This window comes from Triticum aestivum, chromosome 3A (genome assembly GCF_018294505.1).
Source record: "Triticum aestivum cultivar Chinese Spring chromosome 3A, IWGSC CS RefSeq v2.1, whole genome shotgun sequence".
Taxonomy (NCBI): domain Eukaryota; kingdom Viridiplantae; phylum Streptophyta; class Magnoliopsida; order Poales; family Poaceae; genus Triticum; species Triticum aestivum.
In genome coordinates this window covers 61379110-61402316 of record NC_057800.1, presented here as the reverse complement: position 1 = coordinate 61402316, position 23207 = coordinate 61379110, and positions in this window count along the sequence as shown.

Below are 23207 nucleotides of genomic sequence, written 5' to 3'. Positions count from 1 at the left end.
GCACTCTCTTCGGCGCGCAGGGATCACTCAATATTTCCATTTACTGTAATGATGCCACGTGGACCAGGCATCTTAAGCGTGAGGGAAGCATAATGTGATATTGCATTAAAGCGAGTGAAAGCTTCGCGTCCAAGTAGTGCTTGATAGCCACTTTGGAATGGAGCAATGTGGAAGGTTAAATTTTCGCTATGGAAGTTATCGGGGAAGCCGAATATAACCTCTAGTAGCAGGGAGCCCGTGCAATGAGCCCCTGGGCCTGGCGTTACTCCTTTAAAGGTAGTATTGCTGTGGCAAATTTTCGTTGGGTCTATCCCCATTTTGCGGACTGTGTCCTGATATATCAGGTTTAGACTGCTGCCACCGTCCATCAGGACTCGTGTGAAGAGGTATACGCTAATTATTGGGTCTAATACCAAGGCAGCCCATCCTGCACGCCGGATACTTGCTGAGTAATCCCGATGGTCGAAAGTGATTGGTTGAGACGACCAGTGGCAGGACTCCGCGGTGATTGGCCCTTGGGCATATTTCTCTGGGAGTGCCGCTTTGTTTCTCCCCTTGATCACATGTAACACGTTTACTATTTTGACTTTTGGTGGAAATTTCTTTTGTTCCCCAGTGTCTTGCTTGAGAGGCTCATCCTCGTCTTCGCTTGGTGTATCCTCCCCCTTGTGTACGGCGTTGAGCTTGCCGGACTGCTTGAAGACCCAACATTCTCTGGGGGTATGATTAGCGGGTTTACCAGGGGTGCTATGGATCTGACATATTTGGTCCAGAATTTTGTTTAGGCTGGACAGTTCGTCTCTGCTGCCTTTAGAGGGCGGCTTTTGCTAACCTGACCGAGAGCTTCTGAATCCGGCGTTTACCGCTGTGCTCTTCGGGTTGTCTTCTTTATTCCGGCGCTTATTATTTTTGCTGCGTCGTGATTTCCTGTTTCCATCTCTAAATTTGGATGTACTTGGGTCGCTGGTGCTGCATCGGGCTAGCCAGCTGTCCTCGCCGCGCAAAAGCGGGTCATGAGGCTTGTTAATGCTGCCATTGTTCTTGGCTTTTCTTGTCCGAGGTGTCTGGCAAGCCATTCGTCTCGGACGCTGTGCTTAAAAGCTGCCAAGGCTTCGGCGTCCGGATAGTCGACTATTTGGTTCTTTTTAGTAAGAAATCTATTCCAAAGCTTTCAGGGTGACTCTCCGGGCTGTTGTGTTATATGACTCAAATCGTCCGCATCCAGAGGTCGGACATAAGTCCCTTGAAAATTTGCCCGAAAAGCGTCTTCGAGCTCTTCCCAGCTTCCAATGGAGCTTTCGGGGAGGCTTTTAAGCCAGTGCTAAGCTGGCCCTTTGAGCTTGAGGGGTAAGTACTTGATGGCATGGAGATCGTCTCCTAGAGCCATATGGATATGGAGGATATAGTCCTCAATCCAGACCCCAGGGTCTGTTGTTCCGTCGTATGCCTCTATGTTTATGGGTTTGAATCCCTCTGGAAATTCGTGGTCCAGCACTTCGTCGGTGAAACATAGGGGGTGTGCGGCACCCCTGTATCTGGGTGTACCGTGATGTTTAGATGTTTGTGGAGTTGCATTGCATGTTGGAGCGCGTTTGCGTGGTCCGTAGATGGATCTTGTTGCGCCGTCCTTTTGATGCGAGCCCTTACGGGGGCCGCATACTGGTTCATGTGCGGCGTCGTTTGCCGCTCTATGTTGGCCGTGACGTCGTTTTTCCGGCCAGATTGCCATTTTAATTTTTGGTTGTGGGGGATCTAAGGCCTCCTCATCGAATTCGGGTAGCAACTTCCGCTTCGGGTAGCTCTTGGGGTGGCAATTACCGCCGTACTTCGCTGTTGTGTTGAGTACTTTACTCCATCTGATTCGGAGTGTGTCTTGTGCAGCTTTGAGCCTTTGCTTCTGCTTTTTTAGACTCCTCGCGATGGCAACAAGCCTTTGGTGGGCATTCTGTTGCTTCGGGTGTCTATCCGGTGTGATGTCGTCCGGACTATTATTTTTTACAGAGTCGAGTTGTTCGGTTTGATTATCCGAATAGCCGTGGACAGGCGATGGTTCGCCCCGCTCTAACACTGGGTCTATACGATCGTTGTTTCTGCCAAGGCAGGAATTGGGCAGCGCTTACGCCGCCGCTTTGACTGCTTCTCGAGGGGACAACCCTCCGTTGTGTCCTTCCATTCCTCGTTGTCATTTTTCTTTTGGTGTGTCCACCATGTATACGTCATGTGATGAAGTGGGCGCCAGTGCCCTGTGGGCAGTGGTACCTGTTCGTCTCCTGCATCGTCGTCCATACTGTCGATGTCTTTGGAGTCGAAGTCGAGCATGTCGGTTAAGTCATCGATAGTGGCTACTAAGTGGGTGGTGGGTGGGCGGCGAATTTCTTCGTTATCCGCATCCCAATCCTACTAGACATAGTTCGGCCAGGACTCTCCTGACAAGGAGAGAGACTTTAATGAATTCAGTATGTCGCCGAAGGGCGAATGCTGAAAAATATCCACGGAGGTAAACTCCATGATCGGCGCCCAATCAGATTCGCTAGGAACGGGCGCAGGCGGTTCGGAGTCCGTGGCCAGAGAAGGATCCGGCAGTCTGACAACACGGCTCTCGTGCAGGGTAAGGTCGATGTTCGGCTCGGTCGCCGCTGAGGATACGGCCTCCGTGACGGGGTCTATCCACCCATCCATGGATGGCGCAACTAGATCCGAATTGAGGCTCGGAGCGGCTGCCGGTATGATCTCCTGAATACGGTCTGATGGTAGAGCTAAATCGTACTCATCGTGACCGCGTGGCGCACAAGGCAGGGGCTCGAATCCGTCGAAGATCAAGTCTCCGTGGATATCGACCGTGTAATTTAAGCTTCCAAACTTGACCTGATGGCCAGGGGCGTGGCTTTCAATCTGCTCCAGATGGCCAAGCAAGTTGGCCCGCAGTGCGAAGCCGCCGAACACAAAGATCTGTCCGGGGAGAAAAGTCTCTCCCTGGACAGCATCGCTATCGATGATAGAAGGAGCCATCAAGCCTAACGGAGACGACACAGAGGAACTCCCAATGAAAGCACCAATGTCGGTGTCAAAACCGGCGGATCTCGGGTAGGGCGTCCCGAACTATGCGTCTAAGGCTGATGGTAACAGGAGACAGGGAACACGATGTTTTACCCAGGTTCAGGCCCTCTTGATGGAGGTAAAACCCTACATCCTGCTTGATTTATTCTTGATGATATGGGTATTACAAGAGTTGATCTACCACGAGATCGGAGAGGCTAAACCTTAGAAGCTAGCCTATGGTATGATTGTCTATTGTCCTATGGACTAAAACCCCTCCGGTTTATATAGACACCAGAGGGGGCTAGGGTTACACAAGGTCGGTTACAAAGGAGGAGATATACATATCCGTATTGCCTAGCTTGCCTTCCACGCCAAGTAGAGTCCCATCCGGACACGAGACGAAGTCTTCAATCTTGTATCTTCATAGTCTAACAGTCCAACCAAAGGATATAGTCCGGCTGTCCGGAGACCCCCTAATCCAGGACTCCCTCAGTAACCATCCTTCAACTGCTCCTTCTAATGAGAAGATAGACATGGCTTCTTCATCCTGGCATAATCGGAACTAGTCACTTCATGTACTCCATATTCTTCTTCAGAGGAGGATGATTATGTTGTGCAAAGACAAGACGATAACTAAATGCTAGCATCCCTGTTTGCTCGAAAAAAGGAAAGGAAATATTTAAAACAACACAAATGAAGCACTTCTCAAGGACAATACCACTTTTTGATGACAGTATCTAAACAGTAGCACAACACCAATAGAGATAATAAAGCTCAATCATATGGATGAAATCAGTGGGCGAGTACCAACCTTTGTCAGGAGGCTTATTATGTAGAGCATACATATGAAGCACTTCTCCGGAACCATCTGTTGCTATCTACTGTGGTGGCCATGCTTACTGTATACTCCTCGATTAGATTAATGTTTCCAACATCTTCTTGTGCAGTTCCACTAAAATATATGGTATCTTCAAAGAAGATCCCTGTTTGCACAAGTAGAGATAATTACGTATTACATTAAGAGTGGCATCAAATCAGTGGCAAAACAATTGATCGTTCCAGCCATAGTAATAAATTAAGATGCAAAACTATATCATTACTTGTGTCATCATAGTTCCAGTGCTTCATTACAGCACCAGGAGTTAATTTTTGTTTTTCTTCCACTTGTTCTTCCCCTTCATCACTTGGTTCAATAAAAGACAAGCTTCGCTTTCAATGTAAGATTTGGCATGTCAATTAGGTTGCACAAGTATAGCACTAAACAATGACATTAATTTTCTGATGAAAGTGGCAAAATACAGGCCAACAGTTGTGAAATATCCTTATCTTACCTCAATGGGATATTGTGGTACACATACGAATTGGAAGTCTTGTCTCCATTTGTGCAGTTCACTAAAATCAAGCAACATTACCATACAAGTAGCACAACATATGAAAGCACACTGTAGAATCATGTGAAAGAAGTCTAGTACTGACCTCTGATGACGCGGAATTCAAACAACTCACAAGAAGAAGATCTGAACCAAATTTGCCAACACTTATAGGAAGTAAGATCTCCTCTTGTGCAGTTCCACTAAGATCAAGTAATAAACCAACGTTGTCGGTGTGACATTTTGGTTGAACTGCACAAAACACTCTTAAAACAATAGTGTTTTGTGTAGTGCAAGAAAAGGTCACAATGGCAACGAGGTGAAGTAGATAACCTTGTTAACACAAAGGTGCAAAGGAAACAACTAGTGGTCAATAACGGTGGATGACACAGAAGCCAACAAAAAGAAGCATCTACCTTACCTAAATGGGAAAGAAAGCAAGACAGTAGCATTTCTCAAACAGTGGCATTGATTAATATTAATAGAGAGATTATATAAACAATAAAATTCGTTAAACATGTAATTTTATTTTAACTGTGGCATTGCATCAATTTTCCAGCGGCATTATTAGAGGGTGCTTCTTTACAGGGACATTTTGGTGGAGGGACTAAAAAAACTCCGTGCCAGTCCCATCTAAACCAAATAGGAGGGACTTTTAGGGACTAAAAGTGGGCATTTGGGACTAAAGAAGGAATACCCCGAGGGAGAGTCTTTCGGGACTCTTTCCAATAGTTGCCCCTGCCACGCATCACACCTTTTCTCTATTAGTTCATTACTAGGGGTAACATGGTCTTTTAGCATGTCCTTTAATAACCTCTAGTCCATGTTTAGTCCCTGGAATCAAGTAGGTAGGAACTAGGGAGTTTTAACCAAACAAGGCCTTAGATTAACAACAGCTAAAGAGTTGCACAGGACAGTGGATGCACCAGCACCATGTGCATCTACCGATGTACTGGGGTGATGCACAGTCTGTTGCAACAAAGAACAAACAACCAAGGAGCATATTTGTGTTGGTCCCAGTTTTGTTATCTTTAGACACCTTTCCCTATGTGAGCGCAGCAAATCTAGTCCTGCTCAAACTCTACAGCCTTTTTTTTGACTATACACAGTAGGGCAAAACCCCATTGCAATTTTTATTTATTAAAAAACAGAGAAAACAAAGGTTCCACTATACAAAAGGCTTGAGATAAGCCAAAGAGCAAAGAAAAAAAGAAAGAAAAGAAAAACTATGGTCTAGGATTACAACATAAGATTGTCAAGCCAGGAACAATAAACTCCAGCATAACTCTTCTTAATTCTAAATCTTAGAAGATTGAGCTCCTCCAGGAAAATAGCTTTCCACCTCTGAATGCTAGGTTGTACTGCTTGGAAGATCAAATTGTTCCTTGAGATCCAGATAGCCCAGGAAGCAAGGATGATTATTTCCATGAAAAAAGGTACATGTAGCTTCTGTTTGAGATCAAGAAAAGCTTCCAGATTGAAGCATTTGCCTGTCTTGAAGGGCAAATCAAGTCCCAACATTGAGCTGCAAAAGGGCAGGTCCAGAAAAGATGGTGAAGAGTTTCTTCCTGTGGACAATTGTTGACAGCACAATTGTAGTTGGCCAAATGGAAAGTTTTCCTTCTCAAAAGGTTTCTGGTATTGAGCCTGTCATGCAGCAATCTCCAAAAAAACACCTTGTGTTTTGGTTGACAAGAGGAATTCCAGATCCAGTTGAACTGTTGTGGCACAATTTTGACTCCCATCATGACTTTGTAGGCCTTAGCCACTGAGAAGTGCTCATTTCCCCAAATGTAGCTCCAAGTGTCAGTGCAATCTAGTGTATCAGAAGCCCTTAGATCAATACAAATGTCTTCCATAGCCTCAAATTCCTGGAAAGCTTGCACAGTCAGGGGTAGGTGGAATAGATCCTCTAAGTATTCTACTTGGAGAATGCTGTGGACAGTAGCATTCTTGTTCTTCACAAAAGAGAATTGCAGACAATTAGAGTGCCACAGATCAGTCCAAAAGAAGGCACTCTTGCCATCACCTATGTTGCATCTGGCCAAGGACTTATAGTTATCAATGAGCTTAAGATTTGCCTTCCACCAAAATGATCCAATCCAGTTATTACCAGGTAGTGTATCATTGTTGTAATATGATTCCCAGATCAAGTTTACCCAGGGGGTATTGTGTCTGTTATAGAACTTGTGCAGATTCTTAAGCAGCAGAGCCTTATTCTGGATAAAGATATCCATGACACCCAATCCTCCTTGATTTTTGGGTCTACACACAGTGCTCCATGCCACCATGGCAGGTCTGTGGTCCTCCAGATCAGGGCCTCTCCACAGGCAGTGTCTCAAGTACTTTATGGCCTGGGTTTTGATTGTGACTGGCACATCAAGGCATCCCATGAGATAGATCAACAAAGAATTGAGGACAGATTTCACCAACAACAATCTTCCAGCCATTGTCATAAATGAGGACAAACCCATAAGTTTCTTTTGCAGTCTTGTGACAAGAGGAAAACATTGCTCAATAGTAGGCTTATGAAGGCCTAAAGGTGTTCCCAAATATTGGATTGGAAAAGATTCCTTCTTGCAATGAAAAGTATTTACCAAAATCTCCATCTTCTCTTCTGGCACATTTATTGGAATCATACTGGATTTTTGTAGTTTACCTTAAGTCCAGTGGCATCTGCAAAAGTATTGAGGAGGGCTTTAAGACAATGTAGTTGCTTTGCATCTGCTTGTAGAATAACCAGGGTGTCATCAGCATACTGGACAATTGGAAAATCAGGGCATGACTCCACTTGTAGGGGAGCAGATAACAATCCCATGTGCATTGCCTTGTTGAGAACTGACTGAAGGAGATCAGCAGCAAGCACAAACAGAAGAGGGGATAGAGGGTCCCCCTGCCTCACACCTCTAAGGCAATAAAACTTTTTTCCAGGGACACCATTTAGCAAGATAGCAGATGAGGCAGAAGTGAAGAGCATTTTGATCCATGAAATCCATCTGTCCCCAAAACCTTTGGCCTTTAAAATATCCAGCATTGCCTGGTGCTCAATTGTGTCAAAAGCCTTTTCAAAGTCCAGTTTAAGCACAATAATCTCATCTTTAGACTTATGACATTGGTGTAGATATTCATATGCCCAGCCCAAACAATCATGTATTGATCTTTCCTTCAGAAAACCATATTGGTTGATATGTACCAACTTAAGAATCACTTTCTGCAACCTGTTAGCCAGCAGTTTAGTGATAATCTTTAGACAACAGTTTAATAAAGAGATTGGTCTAAAATCATTTGTTGTCAAGGGAGTACTTCCCTTAGGAATGAGAGTAATGTATGAAGTATTTAAGCTCTCAAGAGAAATTTGCCCTGCATGGAAATCATATATGAATTTGAGCACATCTCCCTTAATAATGTCCCAGCAAGACCTGAGAAATTCATTGTTAAAACCATCTGGGCCTGGTGATTTGTCTGTTGGAAGGTTTTTGACCACATCATCAATTTCCTCTTCAGTAAAAGGCAGTTCAAGATTATCAAAGATATCTGAGTGTTGTCTCTGCCCAAACAAGGAAGCCAAATCAAAATGCATTGAGGTATTTTGGGATGTGCCCATTCTTTTTTTGTAAGTGTCTAAAAGAATTGCAGCTTTCCCAGCATGATCAGATATTTCAACTTGGTCATCATTTTGGAGAACAGCAATATGATTATGCCTGTAATTAATTGAAGCTTTAGTGTGGAAAAACTTTGTGTTCTCATCTCCAAACTTCACCCCCTTGATTTTTCCTCTTTGTTTCCAATAAATCTTTTGGTTCCTCAAAAGAATAAGCAGATGCTCTTTAAGAATAGCCCTGCAATTCCATTCATGAATGTCCAACTCTCTAAATTCTTCAAAGAGGTCCCACAGGAAAATGAACTCATTCAGCTTTGCAATTTGAGTTTTCAGACAGGACAAGGTTTTTGCCCACAGCTTCAAAGCTCTTCTTAAGTTTTTAAACTTAGCATTCAAGGTTTTAACAGCATCAAGATTGCCAACTGGGATATTCCAAGCATTTGCAACTATCTGTTTAAAGTCAGAATGTTGGAGCCAGTAGTTTTCAAATCTGAAAACTTTTGCCTTTGGGATAGAAGTACCAACTTTAATAACACAAGGCAGATGATCTGAAATAGGTTTTGCAAGGGGTAGCACCATTGTGTTTGGGAAGGTAGTCATCCAAGAGGCAGAAGTGAAAAACCAATCCAGTTTTACCAGCAGAGGATCATGCTGCATATTGCTCCAACTAAACTTTCTGCCATGCAAAGGTAATTCAATTAAACATTGATTACTTATAGCCTCATTAAACATAAGCATATCATTGATATCTCCCCCAGGTCTGTTCCTATCTGATGGTCCTCTCATAAGGTTGAAATCACCCATTAAAAACCAGTCAACATTATCAGGCATGTGAATATTCAGGAACCATTTAATAAACTCAATTTTGTCTTGTGGATCACAAGGCCCATAAATATTAGAGATGATCCAAGACTGATTGGAGAGCAGACTGGTAAACTGCACTGAAAGTGAAAACCTATTTTGTGCAATGACTTCTCCAGAAAACTGAGAGCCATTCCAAGCCACAAGGAGACCCCCAGATGCTCCAACAGAGGGTAGGAAGGCAAATTTATTAAGTCTGGAAGGGCAAATTTTTTTAAGTAAGCTGCATCAAAAATCTCCCTCTTGGTTTCTTGAAGACACAAGATGTTGCAGTCACTCTCATCAATTTTCTGCCTCAAGGCCAACCATTTGTCCTCAGAATTTATACCTCTAATGTTCCAGTTGAGAATATTCCAGCTTCTGTTTGTGTTATTCATGGAAACACATAATTTTTTTGTACCAGAGGTCAAGTACCAGCACTTGATCTTGCACACATAAAAGAGAGTTGAGCAAAACCCAGATCCACAACCAAACACATATCCAGTAGTGCATCCACTCATACAGTAGAGAGGTATTAATAGGATAACATATCACCAGATCTATAGAGTTCATAAAGTTCCAATATCCAAGTCTTACATCAGTCAAAAGCAGCATCAAACTAGGAATGAAGGCACAAACACACACCCTCCAAATAGTATTCCAATAAAAGGCCCTAAACATTATGAATGATTGGATCTGTGTCCTTCTCCTTTGGCCAAGGGCACCTTGTCCAAATCAACCTCTTGCCTTCTCTTGGGCTTCTTGGCCAGCTTGTCCTCCAGCTCCCCCTCAGCAACCTTATAGAAAGAGGCAGTGAGGTTTTTAACAACTGATTTATGTATGGTGGGAGGGACATCATTGCAAGGTAGGTAATTATTATTAGAGCAGGAGTTTCTCTTGTAACCAGCATTGTCATTCTTAATTCTATCACTTCTCCTTACCTCTGTTTCCACTAGTGGAGTCTTTCCACTTCTTCTCTTCCTCAGATTATCTTGGACAAAAGGCTGCAACAGGGCCTGGGACTCCTCATCCTGCATATTGGCTGCCCCACCAATATTTTCTTTGCCCTTGACCCCATCCTCCATGGCCTGACAAATTGGTGCATGAGATGTAGGACACTTGTCAGGTATATGAAACAGAAATGCTTGATCCATATTTTCCACAGTAGTGAACAGTTCCAACATTCCAGATTTTAGCATAGTAACAGTCCAATCAAACTTGTCAGGGGATAGAAGCAAGTGAACAATAAAGTTGAACCAACTTACAGGAATGTTGGCTGAGAAAGAGCTCCTGTTTTCCAATGATTGGTCCTTAAAGTAATGTTTCCATAGGTGCATGCCTTCTTCAGAGACAGAAGAGGCATTAGAAGCAGCAGCAGCCATCTGAATACGTTTTAAACCAAGGAGAGAAGGTGCCATGCTAAAATGCTCATTAATTTGAGTAACCCAATTACCTTGCAACCCAGACTGTAGATCCTCAATGTTCTCCACTAGCTGCAGGCTTCCCCTAGCAGTATTAACATGTTCAGGACTGCAGGCCATAACTTCAGATGAAGGTCCAGCTATAAGGGGAAACTTAGCTTGACCATCTGATGACACAGGTGAATCAGAGCCCAAGGGAGCCTCCGATGCAACTTGCAGCAGCACAGGTTGTGCAGGATCCAAATGAGAAGATGCAGAAACACCATCAGTAGCATGAGCTCCATCACTTTTGGGAGAAACAAGTTGCAGCTGCTCTGCAACAACCTGAACTTGATCAGGCAAAATAGCCTCAACTAATGCAGCAACCTGGATGTTCTCTTGCAATAGAGGAGGTTCCTCATCATCTGACTGATAGGCTTGGATGATGTTCTGCGGACCATTAGCAATCACCAAGGCAGGGGAGGAAGAATAGCAGGCACTGCCTCCCTTGGAGGAAAAACCTCCACTGCAACATGGGCCATAAGCATATTTGTGTTTTCACCCTCAGAGAAAGACATATCATAAGATAAACTGTTGTTACTTGGTGCAGGATGCAACTCTTCTCCATCTGCCCAAGACAATTCTTCGTGTTGCACAGCATCCAAGAGATCCTCAAGGACATCATTCTGCTCATTCTGCTGAATCTCTTCCCAGTTATCCCAATTCTCTGCAACCTGAACATCCATAGCATTATTGTCGGCAGCATTAACATGAAAAATATGAGCAGGCTCAGCATCTTCGGGGAGAGGGTGTGGGTCCACATTGGCAGGAGGGATAGGGTCCTCATCTGCAGGACCTCCACCAAGGAGCTCACTTGCCAGCACTTCAATGGAGGAGGACCAGCCATCCTCCTCAAATTCATCTCCTTCAGACCAGCGCATACTTTTAGGAATGATATCTAGGTTCATAACTCGGGCCTTGACCACAATACGCCCCATATGATCATCCTCCTTGTCCCAGGAAATCATGCGGCCGAACTTACTGACAGCACAAGCTAAATCTTCAGTATTACAGAAATCAAAAGGAACTCCCGTCAGAAGCAACCAAATAGTTCGATTGAAATGAACCCTCCTGTGATTTCTGCCCTCATCATGCTTCACAAAAGTAATGAACACATCACCAAACTCATGAGGACTATCAAGCACCAATTTATCCCTGTCCCTAACCCTTGTGAGCCGAACATAGGCCTCTCCGAACGGGCAACGCTGGACGTCCCTCAACCCCAACTGCCTATGCTCAACAATAAATTCCTCAAGAACATCTCTTACATTGTGGAATGGAGCATCGGCGGGGAGCGGATGGATGGTCGCAATCGCCCAATCTTCATGACAACGAGGATGCTGCAGCAGCACCACCCGAGCCACTTCATTGCAGCCAGGGACTTGCTGAATGTCGAAGCCATGGGGCACGAAAGGACGCAGGTCAATCGGGATATTGGCCATCGGAGCCGCAGCACTCGCCGGCACAGTCAAGCTCAAGGTGGTGGTGGCAGAATTCGGGCAGAGTGTTGAAACAGAGGAGCAGAGCATAGAAGTTGAGGAGGAAAGAGTAGGACGAGGCTGAAAATTAGGAAAAGATCCCAAACATAGCTCGCGAAAAGAGGAAACTCGCGAAGGGTCGCGGGCCGGGCCTACGGACTTGAACCAATCGTGGACCGCATCCAGGTCCCAGGCCTCATTAGGTGGGCCGGGGAAGGTAGCAAACCTGAGGGAGGGGTAGAGCCCAAGAAGGCGAGTGACGCGACACTCCCGAGCAAAGTGGCCCATCTTGCCACACACGTAGCACTGAAACGAAGCATTTGAACGACCCAGATTCCCGCCCGCAGTAGTTGCTGCGTGATCCTCTCCTGAGGTATTAATATTGGGCATTGAGGGCACATTAAGGTCTGTGACCACATTATTGCTGGTGGTCGGAATATCCACTAATCGAGCAAAAACTGACTGCCGGGGTTGCTCGCCGGAGACTCTCCCGGCGACAGCACGCGGACGCGATCCATTGACAACTCTAGTCCAGGAAGCTTCGTCCTCACGGTAGTAGAGTTGTTCTTCACGTAACCAATTAGGTCCACCAGAACCCCAAATTTTGAAGACTAACTCAAAATCCTTCTCAACTATCCAGCCATGGTTATAGATCTCAAAACCCACTGCTTTTGAGGCAACAGAAAATTTGAACGTTCTGTCTTTGAGATGAAGCACACGGAAACCTTGAGGATAGCCACCAAAACATGATTGCAACGTGATACTAACCGTGTGCCAATCCAACCGAAAACGAGCACGGCAGAAGGAAACCACCATAGAGAATTCACGTTGACGAAAACCAGGCGAGAACACAACAGGGTGACCAAACTTTTGCCTCATGGATAGCTGGAAATCTTTACCTCGAGCAAAGTTGAGTGAAGGAGGATCCATGGCCATCCTAGGAGCAACACTTCCCGCAAAGTAACCGGAGAAGAAAGGTGGCTACCACCCTCAGGGTGACAAGTGGCAGAGGGGAAGTGGCCACCAGCGCCGGAGTGGCAGCCGGAGGGAGGAGGGGTGGCTGCCGGGGCCGGAGTGGCCACCGGTGGTGGACGCCTAGGGGTCGCCTAGAGGGAGCCTAGGGGAGAGGGAGCGTACGCAAACTCTACAACCTTGTCCCCCAAAACAAAAGATCAGTTCATTATAGATGTGCGTACTGTGTTTGTAATTGTTTTCCCTTTTTGACCAACGTAGGTGCTGGATAGCCAGTTTGTACTAGTACTTTCCCCACTTCCTTTCCTCTGTGAACCACGTCCTAGATTTATGCTATACAACTTTCCCCACAACTTTCCCCCATTCCCGTCCTCTTTGAACCACATCTTAGATTCATGCGATACAACTTTCCCCACAACTTTCCCCCTCCCTTTCCTTTTTGAACCATGTCCTAGATTCATGCTATACAACTTTTCCCACTACTTTCCCCCATTCCTTTCCTCTTTGAACCACGCCCTAGATTCATGGTATACAACTTTCCCCACTACATTCCTGTTTGATCCAACACCTAGATTCGAGTGCAGAAGCAGAAAAAGCCCACATGCAGCTAGAGCAATGCATGTGGAATAAGTAAATTATACCTTAAGGTTCTTGGGGTGTGGTTCGGTGGGCGAACAGAGGCCGTTCGACCCACACTATGTATGGTGGCAAAGAAGAAGGGGTCGGAGGCCCTCCCGTGCCGCTGCTGGGTGAAAGTGAACAACTGCGCCACTAGTGGATTCCCTCCTCCCTCGCCGACGGTGACAGCGTTAAGCCTCCTTCCCTTCCCGGCGGACGGATCCGGCCGGCTCTTTGACCAGTAGTGAGGGGAGAGAGAGAGGCCAACGAAGTCTTGTTTAGATCTGGAGAGGGTGATAGAGTGTGAAGAGAGCAACTACAAGTGTTGAGGCTACATTGTGTATATATATACTGGAGAAAGTGTGAAGAGTGCAAACCCTAGAAAACAAGTGCCGAGGCTGCAACTTATACATGATGAGGTGATTATATGGTCACTACGAGATCGTATAGCTCCATCTCCATCCATTTTGACCAGTAGTACGTTACCTCTCTCCATGTAGTACGTTGGGTCCCACCAGTCAGAGAGTGAAACAAACAAATTGATAAGAAAAATTAAAAGCGCTAGCGGTGTATCTTACCTCACACATCTCGCTACTGCTCGAGAACACTGTCCAATTGATGCCTTTGTTCGCTCACGTACTATTTTAAGTGAATCATTATTATAACATGCACACAATTTTGGGCACTTGTATTCGACCTAAGTCAGTGTGCCACCGTATCTCGTACGACTCCCTCCATCTAGGTGTAATAAGTCATGTTAGAAGGTGCAGCGGGACCAAGGTGCAAGCAGATTGGAGGAGAAGGAGAAACTTGACCGGTCATTCCTCCAATCAAAGCCCTGATTTATGTCTCTAAACGCAACAATTAATCCAAACAACTAAGAGATGCCGTTTTAGCTACTACCATGCAGGGCCACGTATTAACTTGCACGCAAACCGACTTTGATTTCTTGACTAATCAATGCATAGTTGCGCTCCATGCATTGGGTTTCCGGGGGAGATAACAAGGCAGAGTAAGGAGCGTTTTGTTACATTGCTTAGGCTGGTCATAGTGGTGAGTAACTTGGACTAGTACAACATGCATATGTTACTAGTCTATGTTTTTTGGAAGCCTACTAGTCTATGTTACTACTACACGAAGTTTGCCATCAGAAGCGAGCCGATCTGGCTCTCCTGAGCTAGCAAGGTTTTTCTAGCCCACCCAAGCTAGCTGGCCCACAAAAGCTAACATATTTTAACAGTTACAAACGCCTAACCTTGCCTGGCTATGCTATAAGCTGTTCTTGATAAGGATCCAAACGCTCCCTAAGTAACAACGCTCGCTAGCAACGAGGCCAGGAGGGGATTGAGATGCGAAGTTAATGGACGATGTCTAAACATTTTGGGAATATCTGATTTCCGTAGGATGACTTAACACCTAGATGGAGGGAGTACTACTCCTGAGTCCAGGTTTGATGGAATATTCGTCACCTCTTCTCTTCTTATACATACTCCATCTGTATCTCACTTCCTGTGGCTTTGCACTCGCATGATTTTCCTATTCTATGAACATGTGTGTGCATGTGCGTGTGCGTGTGTGTGTTTAACAGCATGTGTGTGTTAGAGAGAGCGACAGATCGACCTACTCCTACAGAGAGATGGTGTGTAGTGTACGATTTTAGCTGCCAGAGTCAGCGCATCCTCTTGTTTCCGGGCGTCCGATAGGGACAGGCGGACAGCTGCCACGCCCGCTCCTGACCAGCCTGGCCCACCCAAAGCCCCTCCATCGCCCGCGCGCGCTTCCCTCCTGAAATGGTCAGTGCCGCATTCATGCCCAGGCAGAGCGGACGTGACCTCTCACTGGCGATTGCGTTGAAGGGAGAAGCGGATTCAAGAGTGATGGTTGCTTCGTCCGTCCAACTTACTGCTGGGTCTATGTGATTTGACGACTCATTGGTCATTATTACTGAGGTGGTAGGACTGCTGGATGTCCCACGCTTTCGGCGAAAGGAGGTACTAGTAGATTACAATTTTCTCCATTCTTACAGCGGAGGAGTGCAAGAGCAGTGAAAACACACATGCTCAGTGATTACATGGCCCACCTCACACTATCACCATATTCTTGGGAGACCGTGCGACACCTAACTCTTTACATAGTACTCCATCCATTCCTAAATATAAGTCTTTGTAGAGATTCCACTAGGTGGACTACATACGGAACAAAATGAATGAATCTACACTTAAAATGTATCTATATACATCCGTATGTGGTTCATAGTGAAATCTCTACAAAGACTTATATTTAGGAACAGAGGAAGTACTTGTAGAGTACGTACTGTAATTTATAAGCGAGATAGTACAATGCAGTATGTGCGATTCAAGATTACTGGGACTAGTTGACTAGACATAAACTCATCACAAATACAGTACGTAGAAGCTAGTAGAGGTATGTGCGGGGAAAAGAAGTAGAGAAATATCCACATGGAGTGATGTGGGCAGCTGGAGCAGTGGTGCAAGCCGGCTGTAAAGGGTGTTGTACCTGAGGGATGTCGGGACGTAGCTCAAACTAGAGGAGGGCGGCGGGAGGAGGCAACTACCCACATCGCGGCAGTGAGCAATGGACGAAGGCAACCTCACCGGCTTTGTGAGAAAGAATGGTGGGGACCCCTGATCGGGACGTGCCAACAGTGGGGTTTCGCCGTCGGCGACGGCGACCGCATCTACACTAAGCATCCACCCCTTCCCCTAGAGGACGTGATCCACCGGGATGTTAGAGATGTGGCACATTGGTTTAGTGCGAGAGAGTGTGCAAACTGAAGAGAGCAACCCCAGCAAGCAACCGTGTAGGCTCGTCCTGCCTATGTATATACTGGAGCGGTTTCCTTTTCTCTCCATATGAACCTATTTATATTGCATATGTGCCACTGAAGAAAAAAACTTTATTTATAAATGATGCGGCACCTACTACTCGTTCTCCTATAAACCTTGTGCTTGGCTTCTCCAAACTATTTAACCTTGCGATGGGCTCTTCGCCTCTTCGGGAAGTTGAGCAATAATGGTACTGTAGTATATATCATTCTGGCTATATGAGACCGAATGAATTGCTGCACATCCACCATGTGGTGAGGGTCGAGGGGCGAGGGCAAGTGCATACTATTACGTCTGTTTCAATATGGACTACATACGGAGCAAAATGAGTGAATCTACACTCTAAAATACATCTATATACATCAATGTTTGGAGTATGTACTAGTAGTTCATATTGAAATCTACTAAAGGACATATATTCGAAACAATATGATAATCTCTGTAACCAAGGTAGAGACGAGGAGTAAATGGAGGGAGTACTAGTAAAATTTTCTCCTCGTCCTGCGAGCCACCGCGCGCGTGGGCGAGGGAGCGGGCGTACTAAGCAAGCTTCTCCTCGTTTTACGAGTTGACGGGACACATCAAAAGTACTCTAGTGTATATAGCCTTGCCTCTAAGGTAGGCCCCACATGGTTTGCCTCTTTTTTAACATAACGCGTCAAGTTGCAATTTGTTTTTTTACCCGTGGTAGACGATCCTCTCTCCATCTAGTGGACAACCAGTACACGTGTCAAGTTACCACACGGGCTACCTTTTCGTACAGAAATGAGCTCCACCGTGTACCTGGAGGAAATATGCCCTAGAGGCAATAATAAAGTTATTATTTATTTCCTTATATCATGATAAATGTTTATTATTCATGCTAGAATTGTATTAACCAGAAACATAATACATGTGTGAATACATAGACAAACAGAGTGTCACTAGTATGCCTCTACTTGACTAGCTTGTTGATCAAAGATGGTTATGTTTCCTAACCATAGACATGAGTTGTCAGTTGATTAACGTGATACAAATCATTAGGAAATGATGTGATTGACTTGACCCATTCCGTTAGCTTAGCACTTGATCGTGTAGTTTGTTGCTATTGCTTTCTTCATGACTTATACATGTTCCTATGACTATGAGATTATGCAACTCCCGTTTATCGGAGGAACACTTTGTGTGCCACCAAAAGTCACAACGTAACTGGGTGATTATAAAGGTGCTCTACAGGTGTCTCCGAAGGTACTTGTTGGGTTGGCGTATTTCGAGATTAGGATTTGTCGCTCTGATTGTCGGAGAGGTAACTCTGGGCCCACTCAGTAATGCACATCACTATAAGCCTTGCAAGCATTGCAACTAATGAGTTAGTTGCGGGATGATGTATTCCGGAACGAGTAAAGAGACTTGCCGGTAATGAGATTGAACTAGATATTGAGATACCGACGATCGAATCTCGGGCAAGTAACATACCGATGACAAAGGGAACAACGTATGTTGTTATGCGGTTTGACCGATAAAGATCTTCGTAGAATATGTAGGAGCCAATATGAGCATCCAGGTTCCGCTATTGATTATTGACCGGAGACGTGTCTTGGTCATGTCTACATATTTCTCGAACCCGTAGGGTCCGCACGCTTAAAGTTCGATGACGGTTATATTATGAGTTTATGTGTTTTGATATACCGAAGGAGTTCGGAGTCCCGGATGAGATAGGGGACATGACAAGGAGTCTCGAAATGGTCGAGACGTAAAGATCGATATATTGGACGACTATATTCGGACATCGGAAAGGTTCCGAGTGATTTGGGTATTTTCAGGAGTACCGGGGAGTTACGGGAATTCGTATTGGGCCTTAATGGGCCATACGGGAAAGGAGAGAAAGGCCTCAAAGGTTGGCCGCACCCCTCCCAATGGGCTGGTCCGAATTGGACTAGGGAGGGGTGGCGCCCCCTTCCTTCCTTCTCCTTTTTCCTTCGCTTTCCTTCCCTCCTACTCCTACTACTTGGAAGGGCTCCTAGTTCTACTAGGAAAGGGGGAATCCTACTCCCGGTGGGAGTAGGACTCCCCTAGGGCACGCCATAGAGAGGGCCGGCCCTCCCCCTCCTCCACTCCTTTATATACGGGGGCAGGGGGCACCCCAAAGACACAAAAATTGATCCTTTGGATCTCTTAGCCGTGTGCGGTGCCCCCCTCCACCATAATCCACCTCGGTCATATCGTAGCGGTGCTTAGGCGAAGCCCTGCGTCGGTAGAACATCATCATCATCACCACGCCGTCGTGCTGACGGAACTCTCTCTCAAAGCTCGACTGGATCGGAGTTCGAGGGACGTCATCGAGTTCAATGTGTGCAGAACTCGGAGGTGCCGTGCGTTCGGTACTTAATCGGTCGGATCTTGAAGACGAACGACTACATCAACTGCATTGTGCTAACACTTCTGCTTTCGGTCTACGAGGGTACGTGGACACACTCTCCCCTCTCGTTTCTATGCATCACCATGATCTTGCGTGTGCGTAGGAAATTTTTGAAATTACTATGTTCCCCAACAGTGGCATCCGAGCCAGGTTTTATGCGTAGATGTCATATGCACGAGTAGAACACAAGCGAGTTGTGGGCAATATAAGTCATACTGCTTACCAGCATGTCATACTTTGGTTCGGCGGTATTGTTGGATGAAGCGGCCCGGACTGACATTACGCATACGCTTACGCGAGACTGGCTTTACCGCCGTGCTATGCACACACGTGACTAGCGGGTATCAGTTTCTCCAACTTTAGTTGAATCGAGTGTAGCTACGCCCGGTCCTTGCGAAGGTTAAAATAGCACCAACTTGACAAACTATCGTTGTGGTTTTGATGCGTAGGTAAGAACGGTTCTTGCTCAGCCCGTAGCGGCCACGTAAAACTTGCAACAACAAAGTAGAGGACGTCTAACTTGTTTTTGCAGGGCATGTTGTGATGTGATATGGTCAAGACGTGATAAGATATAAGTTATTGTATGAGATGATCATGTTTTGTTGAAGTTATCGGCAACTGGCAAATCCTTATGGTTGTCTCTCTATTGCATAAGATGCAAGCGCCAAATAATTGCTTTACTTTATCGCTATGCGATGGCAATAGTTGCAAGAGCAATAGTTGGCGAGACGACCATGTGATTACACATTGATATAGATCAAGATGATGGAGATCATGGTGTCATGCCGGTGACGATGGAGATCATGACGATGCTTTGGAGATGGAGATCAAAGGCACAAGATGATGATGGCCATATCATGTCACATATTATGATTGCATGTGATGTTTATCTTTTATACATCTTATTTTGCTTAGTTTGGAGGTAGCATTATAAGATGATCCCTCACCAAATTATCAAAGTATAAGTGTTCTCCCTGAGTATGCACCGTTGCAAAAGTTCTTCGTGCTGAGACACCACGTGATGATCGGGTGAGATAGGCTCTACGTTTAAATACAACGGGTGCAAAACAGTTGCACACGCGGAATACTCAGGTTAAACTTGACGAGCCTAGCATATAACAGATATGGCCTCGGAACACGGAGACCGAAAGGTCGAGCGTGTATCATATAGTAGATATGATCAACATAGTGATGTTCACCATTGAAACTACTTCATCTCACGTGATGATCGTACATGGTTTAGTTGATATGGATCACGTGATCACTTAGAGGATTAGAGGAATGTCTATCTAAGTGGGAGTTCTTAAGTAATATGATTAATTGAACTTTAATTTATCATGATTTTAGTCCTGGTAGTATTAGCATATCTATGTTGTAGATCAATATCTCGCGATGTTGCTCCCCGTTTAATTTTTATATATTTTTATATGTAGCAATGATGCGGATTGGATCCGTGATCTGAGGATTAACCTTATTGCTGCACAGAAGTATTATGTCCTTGATGCACCGCTAGGTGACAAACCTATTGCAGGAGCAGATGTAGACGTTATGAACGTTTGACAAAAGCTCGTTATGATGACTACTTGATAGTTTAGTGCACCATGCTTTACGGCTTAGAACCGGGACTTCAAAAATGTTTTGAATGCCATAGAGCATATAAGATGTTCTAAGAGTTGAAATTGTTATTTCATACTCACGCCCGTGTTGAGAGGTATGAGACCTCTGACAGTACTTTGCCTACAAGATGGAGGAGAATTGCTCAGCTAGTGAGCATGTGCTCAGAATGTCTGAGTACTACAATCACTTGAATCAAGTGGGAGTTAATCTTCCAGATAAGATAGTGATTGATAGAGTTCTCTAGTCACTATCACCAAGTTGCTAAAACTTCGTGATGAACTATACTATGCAAGGGATAACGGAAACGATTCCCAAGCTGTTCGTGATGCTGAAATCGACGAAGGTAGAAATCAAGAAAAACACCAAGTGTTGATGGTTAACAAGACCACTAGTTTCAAGAAAAGGGCAAAGGGAAAAGGGGAACTTCAAGAAGAACGTCAAGCAAGTTGATGCTCAAGTGAAGAAGCCCAAGTCAGGACCTAAGCCTAAGACTAAGTGCTTCTACTGCAAAGGAACTGGTCACTGGAAGCAGAACTACCCCATGTATTTGGCGGATAAGAAGGATGGCAAAGTGAACAAAGGTATATTTGATATACAGATTATTGATGTGTATATTACTAGTGTTCGTAGCAACCCCTCGGTATTTGATACTGGTTCAGTTGCTAAGAGTTGTAACTCGAAACGGGAGTTGTAGAATGAACAGAAACTAGTTAAGGGTGAAGTGACGATGTGTGTTGGAAGTAGTTCCAAGATTGATATGATCATCATCGCACACTCCCTATACTTTCGGGATTAGTGTTGAACCTAAATAAGTGTTTTTTGGTGTTTGCGTTGAGCATGAATATGATTTGATCACGTTTATTGCAATATGGTTATTCATTTAAGTTAGAGAATAATTGTTGTTCTGTTTACATGAATAAAACCTTATATGGTTACACACCCAATGAAAATGGTTCGTTGGATCTCGATCGTAGTGATACACATATTCATAATATTGAAGCCAAAAGATGCAAAGTTAATAATGATAGTGCAACTTATTTGTGGCACTGCCGTTTAGGTCATATTGGTGTAAAGCGCATGAAGAAACTCCATGCTGATGGGCTTTTGGAATCACTTGATTACGAATCACTTGATGCTTGCAAACCATGCCTCTTGGGCAAGGTGACTAAAACGCCGTTCTCCGGAACAATGGAGCGAGCAACAGATTTATTGGAAATCATACATACTGATGTATGTGGTCTGATGAATATTGAGGCACGCGGCAGGTATCGTTATTTTCAGACCTTCACAGATGATTTGAGCAGATATGGGTATATCTGCTTGATGAAATATAAAGTCTGAAACATTTGAAAAGTTCATATAATTTCAAAGTGAAGTAACAAGAAAATAAAATCTGCGATCTGATCGTGGAGGAGAATATTTGAGTTACGAGTTTGGTCTTCATTTGAAACAATGCGGAATAGTTTCGCAACTCACGCCACCTGGAACACCACAACATAATGGTGTGTCCGGACGTCATAAACGTACTTTATTAGATATGGTGCGATCTATGATGTTTCTTACCAATCTACCACCATTGCTCTGGGTTTATGCATTAGAGACAGCTGCATTCATGTTAAAAAAAGGGCACCATCTAAATCCGTTGAGATGACACGTTATGAACTGTGGTTTGGCAAGAAACCAAAGTTGTCGTTTCTTAAAGTTTGGGACTGCGATGCTTATGTGAAAAAGTTTCAACGTGATAAGCTCAAACCCAAATCGGAGAAATGTGTCTTCATAAGATACCCAAAGAGACAGTTGGGTACACCTTCTAATCATAGATCCGAAGGCAAAATATTCGTTGCTAAGAATGGATCCTTTCTAGAGAAGGAGTTTCTCTCGAACGAAGTGAGTGGGAGGAAAGTAGAACTTGATGAGGTAACTGTACCTACTCTCTTATTGGAAAGTAGTTCATCACAAAACTCTGTTCCCGTGACTACTACACCAATTAGTGAGGAAGCTAATGATGATGATCATGTAACTTTAGATCATGTTACTACCAAACCTCGTAAGGTCAACCAGAGTGAGATCCGCACCAGAGTGGTACGGTAATCCTATTCTGGAGGTCATGTTAATTGACCATGACGAACCTACGAACTATGAGGAAGCGATGATGAGCCCAGATTCCGCGAAATGGCTTGAGGCCATAAAATCTGAGAGGGGATCCATGTATGAGAACAAAGTGTGGACTTTGGTTGACTTGCTCGATGATCAGCAAGCCATAGAAAATAAATGGATCTTCAAGAGGAAGATGGACGCTGATAGTAGTGTTACTATCTACAAAGCTAGAATTGTCGCAAAAGGTTTTCAACAAGTTCAAGGTGTTGACTACGATGAGAGTTTCTCACTCGTATCTATGCTTAAGTCTGTCCGAATCATGTTAACAATTACCGCATTTTATGAAATCTGGCAAATGGATAAACAAAACTGCATTCCTTAATGGATTTATTAAAGAAGAGTTGTATATGATGCAACCAGAAGGTTTTGTCAATCTTAAAGGTGTTAACAAAATATGCAAGCTCCAGCGATCCATCTATGGACTGGTGCAAGCATCTCGGAGTTGGAATATACGCTTTGATAAGTTGATCAAAGCATATAGTTTTATATAGACTTGCGGTGAAGCCTGTATTTACAAGAAAGTGAGTGGGAGCACTATAGCATTTCTGATAAGTATATGTGAATGACATATTGTTGATCGGAAATAATGTAGAATTATTCTGCAAAGCATAAAGGAGTGTTTGAAAGGAGTTTTTCAAAGAAAGACCTCGGTGAAGCTGCTTACATATTGAGCATCAAGATCTATAGAGATAGATCAAGACGCTTGATAAGTTTTTCAATGAGTACATACCTTGACAAGTTTTTGAAGTAGTTCAAAATGGAACAGTCAAAGAAAGAGTTCTTGCCTGTGTTACAAGGTGTGAAATTGAGT